Here is a 16,836-nt window from a genome sequence, read left to right as displayed (position 1 = left end):
CAATGATAAAATGCATTTGCTGACAAGGTCATTGTATCGACCATAGAACTTACGAAATGATGACTTTTAACGAGACTGCTGATATTGTTTCATCAACTTGTTTGTCAGTTATTTACCTCATTTTAGAAATTGTTCATACGTAGAGCATGCTCTTGCGTATCGAACCAACAGAGATATATAAACTCCGAATGCAGGTGATGAAGGTATATTGCTGCATAGTAAGGGAAGTTGACGATAGAAAAGTAAAAGTCATCACATTCATGATAGAGCTTGGTTGTTACTATTTTTTACCTTGATCTAGAAACTTGGTTCAAGGTCACTACACATCCATTGACCATTGGCAATCTGTGTGAGGTATGAGACCCACTGGACAAAGGGGGTGAGACCATATACTCTGGACAAGGATTTTTGATATCTGTATGACCTTAACCTTAAACTAGAAACCATGGTTCAAGTTCACTGCAAACCCTTTAACCCAAAGACACTCTGAGGGTAAAGTATGAGCCAGATGGTGCCCAAGAAGAGAGAAGATATGCTCCAGACAAGAGATCTTAGACGGACAGACAGACTGATCACTGCAGGGCGGGGCCCTAATAAATTTTATACAAAAGATAAATTGCAAATACATGTACAGTACTTCATCTTTTATTTCATCCATATATAATTTTCTCTTTAGTATAATTATTAAGCATACATTACAATAGAAAAATACTGTATCATAACAAATATGACATTACAAATTCATTTTTAGCATATAATTTAATTTGAACAGTAAACTTTCAATGTTACGTTCCATAATTGTATCATACATCATAACAAATACTAGAACTGTCAAAAATGGACAAATACTAATCAAAGATCAATTCCAAACATTGTTTGTTGGGGTTATAACATCATGTGAAAATACATATCATGTTACATGTAATGCAAGTAATTTTCTTAACCAATACACAGTAGATTTCATTTGAAGGCTTGCACATACTATATACATGAAATAAAAAGTGAGTAAGCTTACATAGCCCATGCTCCCCTGAAACTTGACAATGCGTGACATGGTGCACTTTAAATACACAGTATAATACATTTAAAAAGGGGCATAATTTGCAAAAAAATCATCATATCAAAACTTCTTGCATATAACAACATTCAAAGCTTTCTTTGTAACAAATTAAATTGGGCTGACATTTCTAGATTAATAAGGCCTAATGGAATCAAAATTTCTCGGTAATATACAAATCTACACATTATGTATGAGATACCTACAAAGTTTCAGAAAATTCAGTGCACCAAAAACTTTAACCTTTAAGTTTAGTCCTTAAAATGGTACTTCCTCTTTACAGTTTGTATAGAATTGTGCACAAAGTTCTTTACATCCTTCCACGTTCTCCTGGAAAGTTCTTTTCTCTTTTTATCACACTCCAGCTTGCCAGGAACCTTTAGTTTACTTATAAAGTGTCCAAGCTCAGACTTCACAGCTTTTTTTTCTCCGTGTCTGTCCATGGAACTCGTTTTGGTTTTGCTTTCAGCGATTTCTCTAAAATAAAATAAACAATGTTGAGATATCATTCAAAAGTTAACTACAATGTGAAATTAATATAATGACTGACATTTGTAGTTCATATGATGTTTCAGAACAGCTAATAAATGCAATTTTGAAGCCTTTCATACAAGTGGGAAAATAACCTCAAATGTGTTCCATTGTGGCTAGTTGTGTTCCAATCATCGATTATAATCGAAAAATCAGTAGATTGCTTGCATAATCCAAGTGCTCGATTGCATTTTTAAAATTCTGATTAATCGGTTTATTAATTTATTTTATAAGCATAATACCCTGGTAATCTTTAGCCAAATTTTCCAGCCACCACACAATAGCCATTAACTATTTAGTGAAAGGTAACGGTGCAGATAAACACGAAATTGCATTTATACCAGGATAAAAAAGCATTTTCCCGGGTATGGGCATACTCTGGGTTTACTCCAAAATGAATGGAGAACCAGCTGAACCACCATACTAGAAAGTAGTCATTTATGGGTACGTGTTTTAACCACAAGAACCCCAAGGTACCACAAGGAACCCCAAGGAACCACAAAGACACCACAAGGAACCACAAGGACACCATATATAACATTAATTACTCTAAATATGGTTTATATGCACTTGTAAATTACAAAAAAAAGTTTATTAAGGGCAATTAAGCCATGAATTGTCTTAAAAAGGTAGCACTACTCAGCCAATTAATTAATAAGATAAAAAACTAAAAAATCTAAATTGAAATCACTTATTTCAGAAAAATTATGCAGGTATAGTTCAGAGTGAGATGTATAAAATGTTTATGTATTATTCAACTACACTGTGTATTTCAATACACAAATCAAAAGTCAATACCCATTACCAAAGAAAAAACCCCTGTACCACTAGGATAAGCCAGGGTACCTACAGAATATCAGAATGAGAATGACATTTCATTCAACTTTTAAAAATTCTAAACATAGTTTAAATGCATTTGTTAGTTACAGTTGATAACTATTTATTAGCTCACCTGTGCCAAAGACTCCAGTAAACTTTTCAGATCACATATTAAGGCCACATATTTTTGATTTCTTGGTTTATGGATTTTTTTTTATCCAAACTTTGGGGCGGTTGGGAGAAATAATAAAAATAAAATTAAATGAAGCTTTTGTGAGTTCATGAAAGAAATGCAAGTCAGAGTCATGTAAGAGTATGTGCGTTATATTTTTTAGGCATAAAGTTTTGTTAGTTAAATCACCATACATCATGATACATACAGGTGCCCTGATACATACTGCTTTTAGGATGATTTACTGTTGAATTAGGCAATAAATAGATTATGAACAATGTACATGTAGTTAAGAAATGCACATAAACTATCTTTGTTTATTAACAACGAACTGGATGTCATTGAGGTTTCAGATTTATTGGGATACTTAAGGGTATTATTTGGATACCTAGGGTTTCCTTTGGGGTTCTTGTTATCGTTTTGTTTGTGTATTAAAATATGCAATGAACAGTTGCAATGTTACAGTTACAAAAGTATATAAACCATTTTTAGATTTATAAAGGTCAAATTGTGTGTCATTCGAGTAATTTGGAATACTTTTTAGGGTACATTTCAGGCCAAATGATTTGGATGTCCTTGTGGTAACATAAGTCATTCTTTGGTTAAATGTGCTGGCCTGGTATCATTTTGTTTTGTGTATTGCACAATATGCAATAATCAGTTACTATATATGTCATTTATAAATGCAAGTATAAACCATATATATTTACATGTAAATTTATTAAAGTTAAATAAGAAGTCATTGAGATTTTCTAGAGAACCGTAGGGTATTTTTTTGGTACCTTTAAAGCCTAGTTTATTTTATGTAGGTAGGTTTTATTGGTTCTGTGTATTGAAATAGTTGCAGGATTATTTTTTTACACCATATAATATTATCAAATTTCCACCCTAAAAAATATACACACATAATTGACATGATTGAACTTAATTGTATACTAAGTATATACTACTAGTACTTTTAAAATTTTTAACTTGGATACTGCTCTGTTCAATTCAATTAAGATGATTAAAGCTTTAATTTGCCCCTCAAAACATTTTTGTAATTTACAAGAGCAAATAAACCATATTTAGTGTAATTAATGTTATATATGGTGTCCTTGTGGTGTCTTTGTGGTTCCTTGGGGTTTCTTGTGGTTCCTTGGGGTTAAAAGATGTACCCATCATTTATCCATTCCTACCTTTACTTGTTTTAAAATGATAAGACTTTTTAAATAACCAATTATAATTGATAATTAGTTAGTTACAGCAACCCAATCATCGATTATGAAATTCTTACTGATTCCCATCACTAATTATAATTCATTTCTGAATGTTAATGCCTTATACAGACAAATATGGTGATTACATTAGGCCAAGATAAATAGTGTGTTTTCTATTCCAGCTGAGAAAAATAGGGTAGGTAGGTTGGGACAACATTTTATTTCATTTAAACATTTTATTGGCAAGCATGCTGCCATTTCCCCCCTGGAAAGTCCTATATTAAGGGGTTGGTCTGTGAACCAGAAACACACAATTTATTTATCTAGGCCTAAACAGCCCCTAGCCTTATTGTGTGGATTGAAAATTACCTGCTCTTTGTTGAATTGGACAAACAACACTTTCATCTGGGCTATCTTCATGATCAAAGCTATCAACAAGACTCTCATCATCATCCTCCATTCTCAAATCTTTACTTTCTGAATCCACATCTTCATCCTCTTCAACAACTTTATATAAAAAAGTCAAATTTATACATAATAAATCATTTTGAAAGAGCACAATTGATTTTATCATAACCAACAGACACAAACTAACAGAAACTGGACCAACAAGAGGCCCAGGGGCCACATGGCTCACAAAAGCAACTAAGCTAAGTAAAAGCAAAAATTAGTTGAGCATTGAAAAGTTTAAATATAAAAGTGGGGGAGGGGGGTTATTTGAAGAAACTTAATTCTATACATTGGCCAGATAAATTTATCTATAGATTCTCATCCCTGCCCGCCCCTCTTAAAGTGTCCCGCCCTAGTGTTTTTTATTTTGATTTTTGGCTGTTAAAAGTATTTTCATGTATTTTTATTCAGCAAGAACTTGGGTCAAAGTTTAAGAGTTATCTCCAGTCTGTATTAAAAGTCGTGTGCCTCTACTTATAGCAAAAGAGCCATGTGAAGAATGGAGAAAATCGGCGAGAAAAGCAGCATTAATATGTAAGATCAAAAGCCTGAAAGGCTTCAATGGTGTTGAACAAGAAAAACAATTTTTAAAGATCTGCTGATAGGTCATGCGAGTGTCTCCGGTAACATAATAATAAAATTAAACAATAGTCTTGACACAAATACAGTATAAGGTCTTATGTCCTGGTCCGGATGAGGCAGGGTTTGAATTGACCAAACATTACCAGAAATGTTCATGCTCAATATCATGCTTAATCTAATTTCTTTTCAGTCAATCGAGGACCTATAAAGGGTTTCATAAATTATTCTAATTAATTGCTATTGTCAGAGCATTGTTCTGTTGTATAGTGATTGCATTTAAACTACAACCATGACTCTACTGTTACAAGTACGATCAACTTACGATAGGGCGCAGTAAACAAACGGAGGAAATGGATAAGTATACAGTAATGCTGGCATTACTAGTCAATATCATCGGTTGTTCGGATAAAATTGGATTGAAGATAGTAAATGTAAAGCTAAGATTAAGAAAGTCAATCTTTATGATCTTGTTGTATGAAATTCGTGTTTATTTTGTTATTATTTTACCGTCTTTAAGATTGTTTGTTTACAGTAATCTATCCCAAAATGTGATTCGACATGTCATTCAACGCACCCTCTCTGTAGAAATTCATCCGCAACAACCATAACATCTTTCTTGCGTAAAAATTAAACATAATATCGTTGTTTTCTAGTAGAATTAATTGGAGATACAATTGATTAAAGAATCTGGCTGGATTAGGCGAGTCCTATGCCTACGCAAGGGCAGGTAAAATATTGATTAAAAAATTCTTGCAAATTCAACTTTTTGTTAAAGGAGTATTCCACTTAAGTATAGTAGCGTGGTCCCTATTTACACCCTTGGTTTACTGGGTATATAGTAGCAATGGGTATTTTGTTTGATTTCATTGTGTATAACAAAGTATTTCTAATAAAATCATAATGATTTCAAAATGAATTATTAAAGATATCAAAAAGTACAAGCCGATTTTTAACACCCTTTGCGCTAAAAAATGCCGGAACTTTTCCCCTCCATCAGACTAAGGTTTTTTTGTTACATGTTAATGGGCGGAGACATTTAGATTAGATACTATAAAAAGAATATCCGTGATATATAATATTCCTTTCAAAGACGAATTATATGTTCAAGATTCACAATCAACAACAAATTTAATTTTCTATTCACAAAACTCTAGCAATGTGCATGAACCACTGTAACAATTAAGATCAACCAAACAAGTCCAAATGCTGACCGATACAGGATCTGAGTACATTTCAACAGAGTGCTTGCTAGCACGTTTACTGAGGGCATTTACCTGTAACGACACGATTCCACGTGGCTTGTTGTGATTCGAAACAGGTCATATAGAGGTTAATTGCATGTAAATGAAGACAGCGACGAAGTTCAAAATCACAATACTTTTAATTAGAAAACATAGAGCACACAGTTGTTCAACAAAGATATTTTTACTCAACCTTTAAAAATATAATATACACAATATATATCAAACTCGACTCTGAACAAATCTGTGCTCGGTGTTTTGAACGGCCTTCGTAATGTCTATAGCAGGATTCTCTTGTTTTATTTAGCTTTCGGGAAATTGGGGGTACAATTTGAAGCAAACACAACCAGCCACAGAGTTTGCTGACTTGTTTTAAACATTGCTTATAATTGTTTACACGGCTGACTATCAATACTCATCATCGAGTCTACTAGTTTATAAATTAGTAATCTAACAGACAAAACAATGTATTCTACATATATGAAAATAACGTCCTAAAGGTTTCGATTTTCATGTTGAACTTTTTTTGAGTATCTGTTTTTAATTTATTTTCAATACATAAAACATACAAAAATCATTGCTTCTTGGAAAATTGTCCATTTTACTTTCATTATTCTTGGAACTGATCTAACTTTGATGACATATCATGTAAGCAGGCCTAACATATTCGGATTGCATCGTAATGGGCTCATATATAATTATTTAAATCTGTAAACTCAAGTATATCTTCGAAATTAACGTCAATAACAGGGTAAAGCATTGAAACTAGTCACTTTATTCAGTTATTGGTTGTTTTAGAGAATAGCACCTATACATCAATTGTCTCTAATGACATCATGAAAAAGAGCGATAACTCTATCGCCCATGTCGATAACATGTATAAATAACGATATTTGAACAGGTATTTTGCGTCTATATCTGGATTTTTTTTAAAAGAAAAACAACCATACACTTTCATTTAATGCTTTTAATGAATTATAAACATTATTTAATATATAAGATCTATTTTTACCGTACTTGACCTTTAAGTATTTTACCCTGAAAATCTTGAATCCCCAGATCTCTCTTTTTTCAGTCTTATTGAGTCCCAAATAACGAGGTTTAACTGTATATTCCTTTGCAATCAAAGAAAATTTGACTTGTTATATATAACTAAAACATAATAAAAACATTAAAATTGTAAAAATAAAATAAAATAAAATCATAATCATGAATGAGTCGCAAGGCCAAGCTTAAAAATTCTTTGTTTGCAGTTGCTGACCTATAATTTTTAGACTGGGTAGGTTATAAGGAGGCATTCTTTTTTTTTTTTTTTTTTTTTGAAAAAAATTCAGATTTTTGTTAGATAACAAATGTTAGAACTTTTCCATGTTTTCTTAAGGCCTAAGAAACATGAGTAAGCTCCATTATTGTTATAAACCACTGATTGATAAGAACAAAAGTCAATGATTGAAAATGAAACAGCTTCAATATTCTGAAAAATTGAAGAAAAAAAAATAAAATTACAAAATAGCTAAAAAAAAGTTTGGGTCAGGTGCATTTTCAGTGTTTTTTTTTTCCCCCCAATTTTTTTTATTTTATTTTAAGCCTAATTGCATATATTGACTAATTGTGGGCTACTACAAGTACTGTGTTGAATGTAAAAGGCAACTTGAATTGTCCCTTGGAAATTTATTTTCAATTCTTTTTTGAGATTTATGGAAGAAATATATAAAATGTAGGGATGTCAACGAATATTCGAGTACTCGACTATCGTTCGATCATACCGACTATCGACTAAAATTTCTTTAGTCGGTTATTCGTTAAAAAATTGTTTCATGAAAGTAATTTTGAATTTAAGGCAATAAACTTATATTTGCCCATTTCATTTATTTACAGATCAATATTTTCATATGTAAAATTAAGGGTATAGTTTAACTGTTCAAAGGAAATTATTTGTAGGTCGATGTATGTTCGGCAAACATGTCAATTTAGGAAGAATTATATTAATTACTGGTAAACAGCTATTACAAAATCGTAAACACATGTAAATCGGGGTCAGTTTATATGAGAGTAATTCAACCGTGTTTTCTTTTTCTGATATTAATTTCATACAATCATTGATTGTTTGCTCAAAATTTCATAATTTAAATTTATCCCAAGCTCTCGCTCTTTCTTTGTCTTTATAAGAGACCCTCTTTAATTGTTTACATGTCAAAGATCATTGACGGACACGTAATAATTGGCTTCGATTATGGGGTACATGTACTACCGTTATGTAAAGAAAGGACAAATACGGGCGTTTGATATCCTGCATTTAGATAAAACAGGCAGCTAATACAGATGTATATGAAATTAAATGCATTGGATACATATTGATGTACAGTTACTTTTTATTACACTAAGTACATGTTTACAATTCAGAAATTTGTTGTACTAGTATAATTGTGATAGCGTAGGTTAAATATTGTAAACTAGTCTAAAAAAGACAAACAGTGAAACTGATACGAAAAAATAATTAAATTAAACGAATATTTGACTATCGTTCGACTAAAGCATCCGACTATTCGACTAAACTGTCCGAGTAAAATTGACATTTTTATTAAAATGATGTATAATCTTTCATTTCTATGCTCACATTAACAAAATTTGCTTTATGAAGGCTTATATATCAACTTATAATACATCAGCCTAAACCATTGTTCCAAGAGACATACATGAAGTTGCTATCGTATCGATAAAGCATCGAGTTTTTTTCTCACGTGATATACATAGTTTTAGACAGCATTAAACGGTGCGCTATTATTATTTAACCCCTATATATTATCGAAAAGTTTTTAATGTACATGCAAACATCAAAGCATTTGCACATTATTCGAACTTTCGAAGCAACTATTAATGATATTATAAATAATAAAACAACTCCAATATTAAATGTGAGCATGGAGCAATGTCTTGGGCATGTAATCTTTCAATTTTGGACTTAAAAAATGACAAAGAAGCTCTACGGTTTTTCCAGTGACAAAGTGAATATTATGCAGAAACCAACGAAAACCATGTGTCTCCATTGAATCGTAAATACATAGGACTGAAACGATACAGCGTTTTTTTTCCTTATAAACTGGTACCGATAAACGGCACCGTTCCCAATGCCAAAAAAATGTTCGTTTTTCCCTATTCTGTGGCTAAATATTCCCAATTCAACTGTGAAGCAAAAGATTACGACGACATCGTATTTCTTGTTAAATGAAACTTTGTACAAGTTGACTAATTGTTTCACTTCCGCTTAAATCGAAAGTAGAGAAAGTTGTTATTTGGCAGGAGCAGTGGGTTAGACAGCGTAGTGTCATACATTTTGACAAATTGAAAGCATGACAATGTGAAAACAAGGGACGTTGATATAAAAAATAATAAGTACTTGTTGTTTATTCTTTAAAACAAGCAGTAATATGTAATTAAGTTGGAATAAACGCAAAATACGTTGCATTTGCATGAAGAAGAGAAAATTCTCCCTTGTTTTTCTTCGATGTTATTTTTCCCAATTGAACCGATACCGGACCCTTTCCAAATGGGTGGAAAAAAATCGCTGCGATACGCCCCCTCCATGATACGATACGTATTGCAATACTTGTGTCACAATTCAATTTTTTCAATACGATACAATTTAAGAAAGAAACTATTTATAAGGTTAAAGAAAACATATTCAGATTTCAAAAAAGTAAAAGGTGGTGATACAATAGAGAGAAATACTACCAGGGGTATGTAATATAATGTACAAGTACTAGCCCATGGGCTAGTGGCAGCATTACAGTTACTAGCCCCAAGTAAGAAGTTACTAGCCCAAATATAGGGACAAAAATTAGAATAAAACTATAATGTTGAAAAAAATTAATTGTAAAAAAATTAATTAATTTTTTCAATACGATACAATTTAAGTTTAAACGTATTTCAAAAAAGTAAAAGGAGCAGAGAAGAAGATTTTCAAAGAAATAAGTCAGCGTTCTAAGGTCATTCTTTTTTCATAATAAAGTTTAATTCTCATCATTAAAATTAAATCTTATAAAATTGATGATAATGAAAGAAAATAAAAAAGAATTAAAAAAAAATATCTGATGATCTTTCCTTTTCTTATCATTTGCACTAGCTAATTTAGAATGAAATTAAATTCCTTTTGTTTTCATATTAAATTATTAGATACACTAGAAATGTATTTTTTGTGAATCACAAAGCACTCTTTCAGTTGATTGGGTGATCGTAAATAATTCAATGAGATATATGCCTTTATTTACAATAAACGGAGGAATGGAAGAAATTCGGATTACAAAAAAATGATCGTTTTTGGAAGTAAACAAGTCAAATATTACTGCAAAATGGAGAAAATTATTGAGATTTATTGACAGTAGGAGCATGTTACCTGGAAAATATTCACTGGTTGGGATTTTGATAGCAAAAAAAGGGAAAATACCGGTTGTGCTTTTCATGTATTACATGCAAAGTTATCACTTTTAATAGCCTGAATTTACAAATTTGTTAATTGCACATCTGTAACTACTTGTGGTTCTGTTGATTAAGAGCACTTTATTCGTATCATTAATAGTAGTGACAGCCTGCTCTGAAACTTTACCATCCCATTTTTCTCCCTTGTGTGTGTCAAACTATTAAAATAAGGTCGAACCCGACCTACTTCAAAGAGTTAACCAAACCCGACTATAAAAAACGTATCGAACTGAAAATCAAGATGGTGAATCGAACATTGAACCGAGCAATTATATCGAACAATATCTATATTTCGGTGAATCGTTTCAGCCTTATAAACACGTAGAAGAGTGTCATGCTTTCGGACTCATTAATTTGATTGGTGAACGGGTGTGACGAAGATATTGTCACGTGTCGATAGTTGCCTTCTATATAAGGTAGTAAGTGGTCTCAACCTGATAAAGCTATGTAGGTAATCTGGTAAATCAAAGATTAATCTATTGTACTAGACCTGAAAAGTCCGGTGTTAGTGCAGTGAGCGTTGTGAAGCGATGCTCGTCACTGCGAGCTCTAATGACAAGGCCTGGGTGAAGAGAAAATCCGGAATACTGCACATTCATTTCATAGAATTTTTTCCGCAGTAATTTGGACATCACTTCGACAAAAAAAGCTTATTAAAGCAACGTTCTCACAAGAGTAAGAGCAAAAGTTAAGCGAATTATAAACTTGCATGATTGAATGACATTGTTGCAGAAAAATAGTCAATAAAATGGTTCTTCATTAAACTCAGCCCTGTTCAGGCTTCAGTTTGGTAAGCAACATGTATATGACTTTATATGACCTCAGAGTCTTAGACGCACCGAACGTCACATGCGGTTTGACAAGCCCAATCTAAATGAAAACTGGATAAGTATCTGTGCTCGCCCTAACAGTTGCACCGTCAACATATTAGAATATCCTAAATGAAATATAGAGATAACAAACTGGAAGAGAATCCAATCCTGTTATGTTTATATACATAATAAAATATTGCTTAAATTAAGCTGATGATGCAGTCATTATGACATATTCAATTTGTCCCTTAAACATCCTTAATTATTGTATAATTAAAACCAGAGTTGTGTCAGACCCACAGAATGAAGTTAAATGTCATTTTCAAAATTCTCAAAGTCATCAATACAGGGTTTGAAATTTTAAACATATACTGTAATACAAGCACAATTAAAACAATAAACAAGCTTCATATATCAATACTACTTACAGCTAGCTTTCCCCTAAACAGGGACTCCAGTCCGAGAATGTCTACCATGCAACACCGTTGTAAATAATGCAAACCATGTCCTAAATTGAAAATTGTACAGACTATGAAGTCCAATAACTCATGATCAAGTGTCATAGTTATAATCCTTTTCAAAATACTGTATACAGTGGTATTTTCACACCGTGTTATTTTCGCTCTTCTGAACTTGTTGACAATTTTGCCCCATTTTTAATTCGCCCAAGAGCCATAGTTCTGTATAAGAAATTTTGAGGTGTAATTTAAATTTGCCCTTTTGAATTTGAATTTTAAATTCACCCAATCAAGGAGAGGGCGAAAGAGGCAGAAATAAAAAGGGGGCGAAAATTTCCTTGTATACAGTAGGCACTGCCACCACCAAGCTAGATCTGTCTTCACGCCTTTCTCAGTCAACTGGTTCTCTTTTCTCAAGACCAAATTATAAATTTGAGAGAAGGCTAATTTAAGCTACATACGGCAAAAGACATTTAATTAAAAAGTTAGAGTATAATAGGCTTTTGACGTGTCTGTTCAGAAATTGTCAGCATAAATTTATGACAATATGAAAAATTCATCATATCCCAATCAGATCTAATATTTCATTAGCAAATTAGTAGATGGAATGTAAGATAATTTTTTTTGTTAATATGTAATGTAATATTGTCCTGGTTTTAGACTTCGCTAATGAAAGGATGACGAAAGCAAGACTAAACATTTTTTTTAATTAGTTGATCAATATTGATACGTTCAGTGATTAGTCGTGAAAAAAAGTATCTGTCATATATGTGCAAGTTTTGAAATGAAATGAAAATGTCTTTTAAAGTTTAAATTGACAAAACTATAAAAAGACCACGACTTTAGCATTACACTTAAAATAGATTTTTTCCAGTAAAAGCACAGTGGTCCACTGACTGACTTCAGAGAACAGGGGCTTGTCACGAAGAAATTACCTTCTTTTCATAAAGTTACTCCAACTATAAAAATACACCCTGTGTATTTTTATAGTAAGAGTAATTTTATTAAAAGAAAAAAAAAATTGTGACAAGCCCCTGTGTTCAGAGTGAAGAATCTAATTAGTGATGCAGTCTTCCTTGGATTAATGTTTTGCATGTTAGTGCACTGGCACCTGAATTTTTATCAGTAAGTCGCTAAATAAGCTAAATATAAAAAATTCTACCCCCTCTATATATATAAATACAAAAAGTGTCACCGTGTGCAACACCATTTTGACCCCCTCCTTGATACAGGCTTCAATTTAACACATAAATCGGATATGCCAACTGGATTGTGTGTAGCACTGGGTTCAAATATGATATTTCTCACTATACATTTCTTCATAATGTTAAAATCCAACGCATGGATAATGATATCAACTAAAATTAATGCAAACCTTAAATTTCGTTCCAGGGCTCGATCGCCATCAGCTGACGTCACGGAAATTTAATCTCCATACCAAATGCTCTAATACATAAACTTTTTAATACAATAATTCTAAAATTATTTATTTGACAAACAAAAATCAGAAAAAATAAAATACAGAAAGATTATGTTGTTTTTTAACCCTTGATTTTATTTAACATGTTTTATTTATGTATGTATTAGTCTAAGAACATTTGGTGTGGAGATTAAATAAAAATTTAGGTGCCTGTGGTTAGTGTTACTGATTTAGTGCCATTTACCACCCTGTGACCTGAAAGTACAAGTCCTGTTGAGGGGGGGGGGGGATTGATTAACATTGTTTAACATCCCTCTCGAGAACTTTTCACTCAGGTGGAGAGCTGCAAATTTTGTACTTTACTTGGCACTCGGGGCCATTGAGCAGGGATGCCATGGATCTTTTTCGTGTCAGCACCTACTGCGACACGGGACCTCGGTCTATACGGTCACATACATCCGAAGGACCCGTCTCCACGTCCCACAGTGGAACAGTTTGAATTGTATTTCATGTACTTCTGTTTCTTTTAAATTATTTGTTAACTCTCTCCTTTTCTCAAACACAATTTTTTCCACTAGTGTTCATTAATCAAAATAACGTATTACGTAAATATTATATGAATACTTACATGCTCATGATGCTGAGCAAAGACCTTTCATGATTTCCGGCATGCCGATGCGCGCGCATTAAAAAAATTCCATTCGGATGCGCGCGCACCCACCCGCGTCGGAAATATGCAGAGTGTGTTATGGCAGAGGGATAAAATTGTGTGACGACGTAACACATATTCACATGTTACTAACCTTCAGAGGACTTTCACCAAACTTCACCACGTGATTTAGTTCGACATTTTCTAACGAAATAGAGAATTTTTTACCGAGGACGTAAAAAAAGTCCTCGGAAGAAATTTACGTCCTCGGAGAAAAGGTGTTTTTTCATACCATAGTCCTCGGAGGATATAAAATGAATCTTAACCGATAAGAATTAGTATTTATCATGTATAGTAAATGAAAACAATTTTATTTTTTTTTTCTACATTTAATACTGGCATCCAATATCATCGATGGTGTTCGGTACAAATGCTTTGTTTGTGAAACCTGCCATTTCATTGTCTCCAATGTTGGTTGTCGCCATTTTAAACAGATATGGGTGCAGTCAGATTAAAAAATCAACAGGTGACATGACCAACCCCTCCGTTAATCCCCTTAATTCGGCACAAGTTGAGGATCTGAAAGGAGTCATGTTTTCTTTGGTGTGCTTGTACCCAATTGTATTGGGTATCATACATTTACTAAGCTGGTCGTTTTACAGAATCTGAAATAAACAAGAATTGGAAATTAAAACAAAATGATTAAGAACAGGAAACAGAAAATATATTTTTTGAGTTTTCACTTAATTAGTTAACTTACATATCTATGTATTATTGACAGTACTCGATTCATGGACCACGAAATCATATAAGTTTGAGTACAGACATATTAAAAAAATGTATGTTGATAATTGCAATGCATAAACTATTTTAAAATGTTTATTCTTGGTCAATATTAGAAAGTTGAAGATAGATATTTCAGAAATGCATTTATTTTATTGAACAAAATAATGGAAAAAGACAATGATATGATCAGACAATGTAACCCAATCCTTTTTCCTCCCTGTGCGATATAATGTAAGGTGTAAGCTCAAATCATGTAACAAGGGGAGGAGGAAGAGCCAGCACAAAAAATATTATAAAACATGATAATCCAGGAACTCTTCAGAACGAGGCATTAATACATAATTTGTAAAAACTGATAAAAATACGAGAAGTGAGGAAAAAAAAGAATAAAAATTCAATTCGTGAAAATGTGTTGAGGTTGAGCATATAACCAGGAAATTATTTTTTTGAAATGTAAAGAGATAAACATCGACACGTTCACATCAACTACTTCCTTCTCATCTATCATCATTAAAGGTTTAAAACTGACCTCAGGTTCCTTTATGAAATACCGAGTCACCGAAATGTCGTCCACTGTAAGCATGAAAAATCAACATTCCAATTCATCATCAGATCTTGTTGAGTCACCGTCCATTGCACCTCCCGTGGTACTTGTCTTCTAGGAGTTGCTGGCAATGGTATTGCCGTCATTATAGTGTGTTGCTCCGTGAAGCAGCATCAGTGGCTACCAATTTATCGCTTTGTGTGTGGACTTGCTGTGACAGATGGCTTCGGTGTGATGTTGGCGCTACCTTTTGCTATCGTTAGATACGCAACACACTTCGAGTATTCACAGACTGTATGTGATTATATGGCTGTCATTCAAATGTTTACAATAATGGCCTCTGCAATGATCGTATGCACAATGTCCCTGGAACGATTCTTTGCTCTGATATTTCCATACAAGTTCCAGTATTTGACAAAAGAAGCTCGAAGCATCGTAATATTATTATGTATTTGGGTGGTATCTGCTTTTCTATCGTCTGGTCATCTGATGGCGGGAAGACCCAGTAAACGATTTTATCCGGATTCGTGGTGTTTCGTTAATTTTGAGTCCCAGGATGCAACAGATCGAGGATTTTCCTACCTGTATGTTTCGGTGGGACTTCTTGTACTGATTACTACCTTTGTTACTAATGTAAGCCTTATTGTAGTAATCCTCAAAAGCAAGGTGACAAAGTCTTCCAAATCCATCGTAAACACACGCGGAACTCGTATAATTCTTTTCCTTTTCTCTGTGGTGTTGCTTTACAGTATATGCAGCCTGCCAATACTGGTAAGAATTTCGTATAATTCATTGTCATGAATTGCATTTGTTACTTAGAATGAGGGAAATGTAACAAAAACTTTTATTTTTTTTTGTATTATTTGTAGATAAATATGCTTGGTCATCTTTCTGGAACTTATAAGGGCACACCGAGGTTTGAATTGCTTAACATAGAAATGGCAACAACTAATTTAATCTTAGACCCATGGATTTATATAATCTTCCGAGAAGAGACCATCAGCTTCGTCCGATGATTATATAAAAAGCTCACGTGCACCATTTGCAATTCAAGAAAAAATGAACTTGAAAGGCAAAATTCAGAAACACCAAATGAGTCTAATAGATTTACAGTGACATCTGCATAGGAATACTTGTAAAGTTAGTGTGTGTGCGTATAAGAGAGAGAGAGAGAGAGAGAGAGAGAGAGAGAGAGAGAGAGAGAGAGAGAGAGAGAGAGAGAGAGAGAGAGAGAGAGAGAGAGAGAGAGAGAGAGAGAGAGAGAGAGAGAGAGAGAGAGAGAGAGAGAGAGAGAGAGAGAGAGAGAGAGAGAGAGAGAGAGAGAGAGAGAGAGAGAGAGAGAGAGAGAGAGAGAGAGAGAGAGAGAGAGAGAGAGAGAGAGAGAGAGAGAGAGAGAGAGAGAGAGAGAGAGAGAGAGAGAGAGAGAGAGAGAGAGAGAGAGAGAGAGAGAGAGAGAGAGAGAGAGAGAGAGAGAGAGAGAGAGAGAGAGAGAGAGAGAGCAAAACGCAAGGCTTTTGTTTAATAAAATCTCATTTATTAATACTAACAATATAATAAGCTAAGGCAAATTAATATTCTTAAAATTTAGGCAACTAAAACATTTATTAACATTTCTTATGTCAGCACAAGAGAGCTTAAGT

At 33.2% G+C, this 16,836-nt stretch overlaps 1 long non-coding RNA gene and 1 pseudogene across 2 annotated transcripts; one reads left to right on the top strand and one right to left on the bottom strand.

Moving 5' to 3' along the window:
* Positions 1–629: 629 nt before the first annotated feature.
* LOC134239816 (uncharacterized) lies at positions 630–14,151 on the bottom strand. 2 transcript variants are annotated; one of them, XR_009986304.1, is made up of 4 exons: positions 13,846–14,151; positions 11,768–11,847; positions 4,148–4,285; positions 630–1,534 (listed from the first exon to the last, which is right to left on the bottom strand). It is a non-coding gene; the product is annotated as an uncharacterized LOC134239816 (long non-coding RNA). The 2 variants fall into 2 exon arrangements; XR_009986303.1 differs by lacking the exon at positions 13,846–14,151 and adding an exon at positions 13,173–13,243.
* A 1,064-nt stretch (positions 14,152–15,215) lies between these two features.
* On the top strand, positions 15,216–16,353 carry LOC134239818 (prostaglandin E2 receptor EP4 subtype-like; annotated as a pseudogene).
* Positions 16,354–16,836: the final 483 nt, after the last annotated feature.

This window comes from Saccostrea cucullata, unplaced genomic scaffold, assembly GCF_032062105.1.
Source record: "Saccostrea cucullata isolate Sc308-1 unplaced genomic scaffold, CSIRO_AGI_Scuc_v1 ctg3800, whole genome shotgun sequence".
Taxonomy (NCBI): domain Eukaryota; kingdom Metazoa; phylum Mollusca; class Bivalvia; order Ostreida; family Ostreidae; genus Saccostrea; species Saccostrea cuccullata.
Note: the sequence above shows the minus strand (reverse complement) of the source record. Positions and strands in the feature narration are given on the sequence as shown.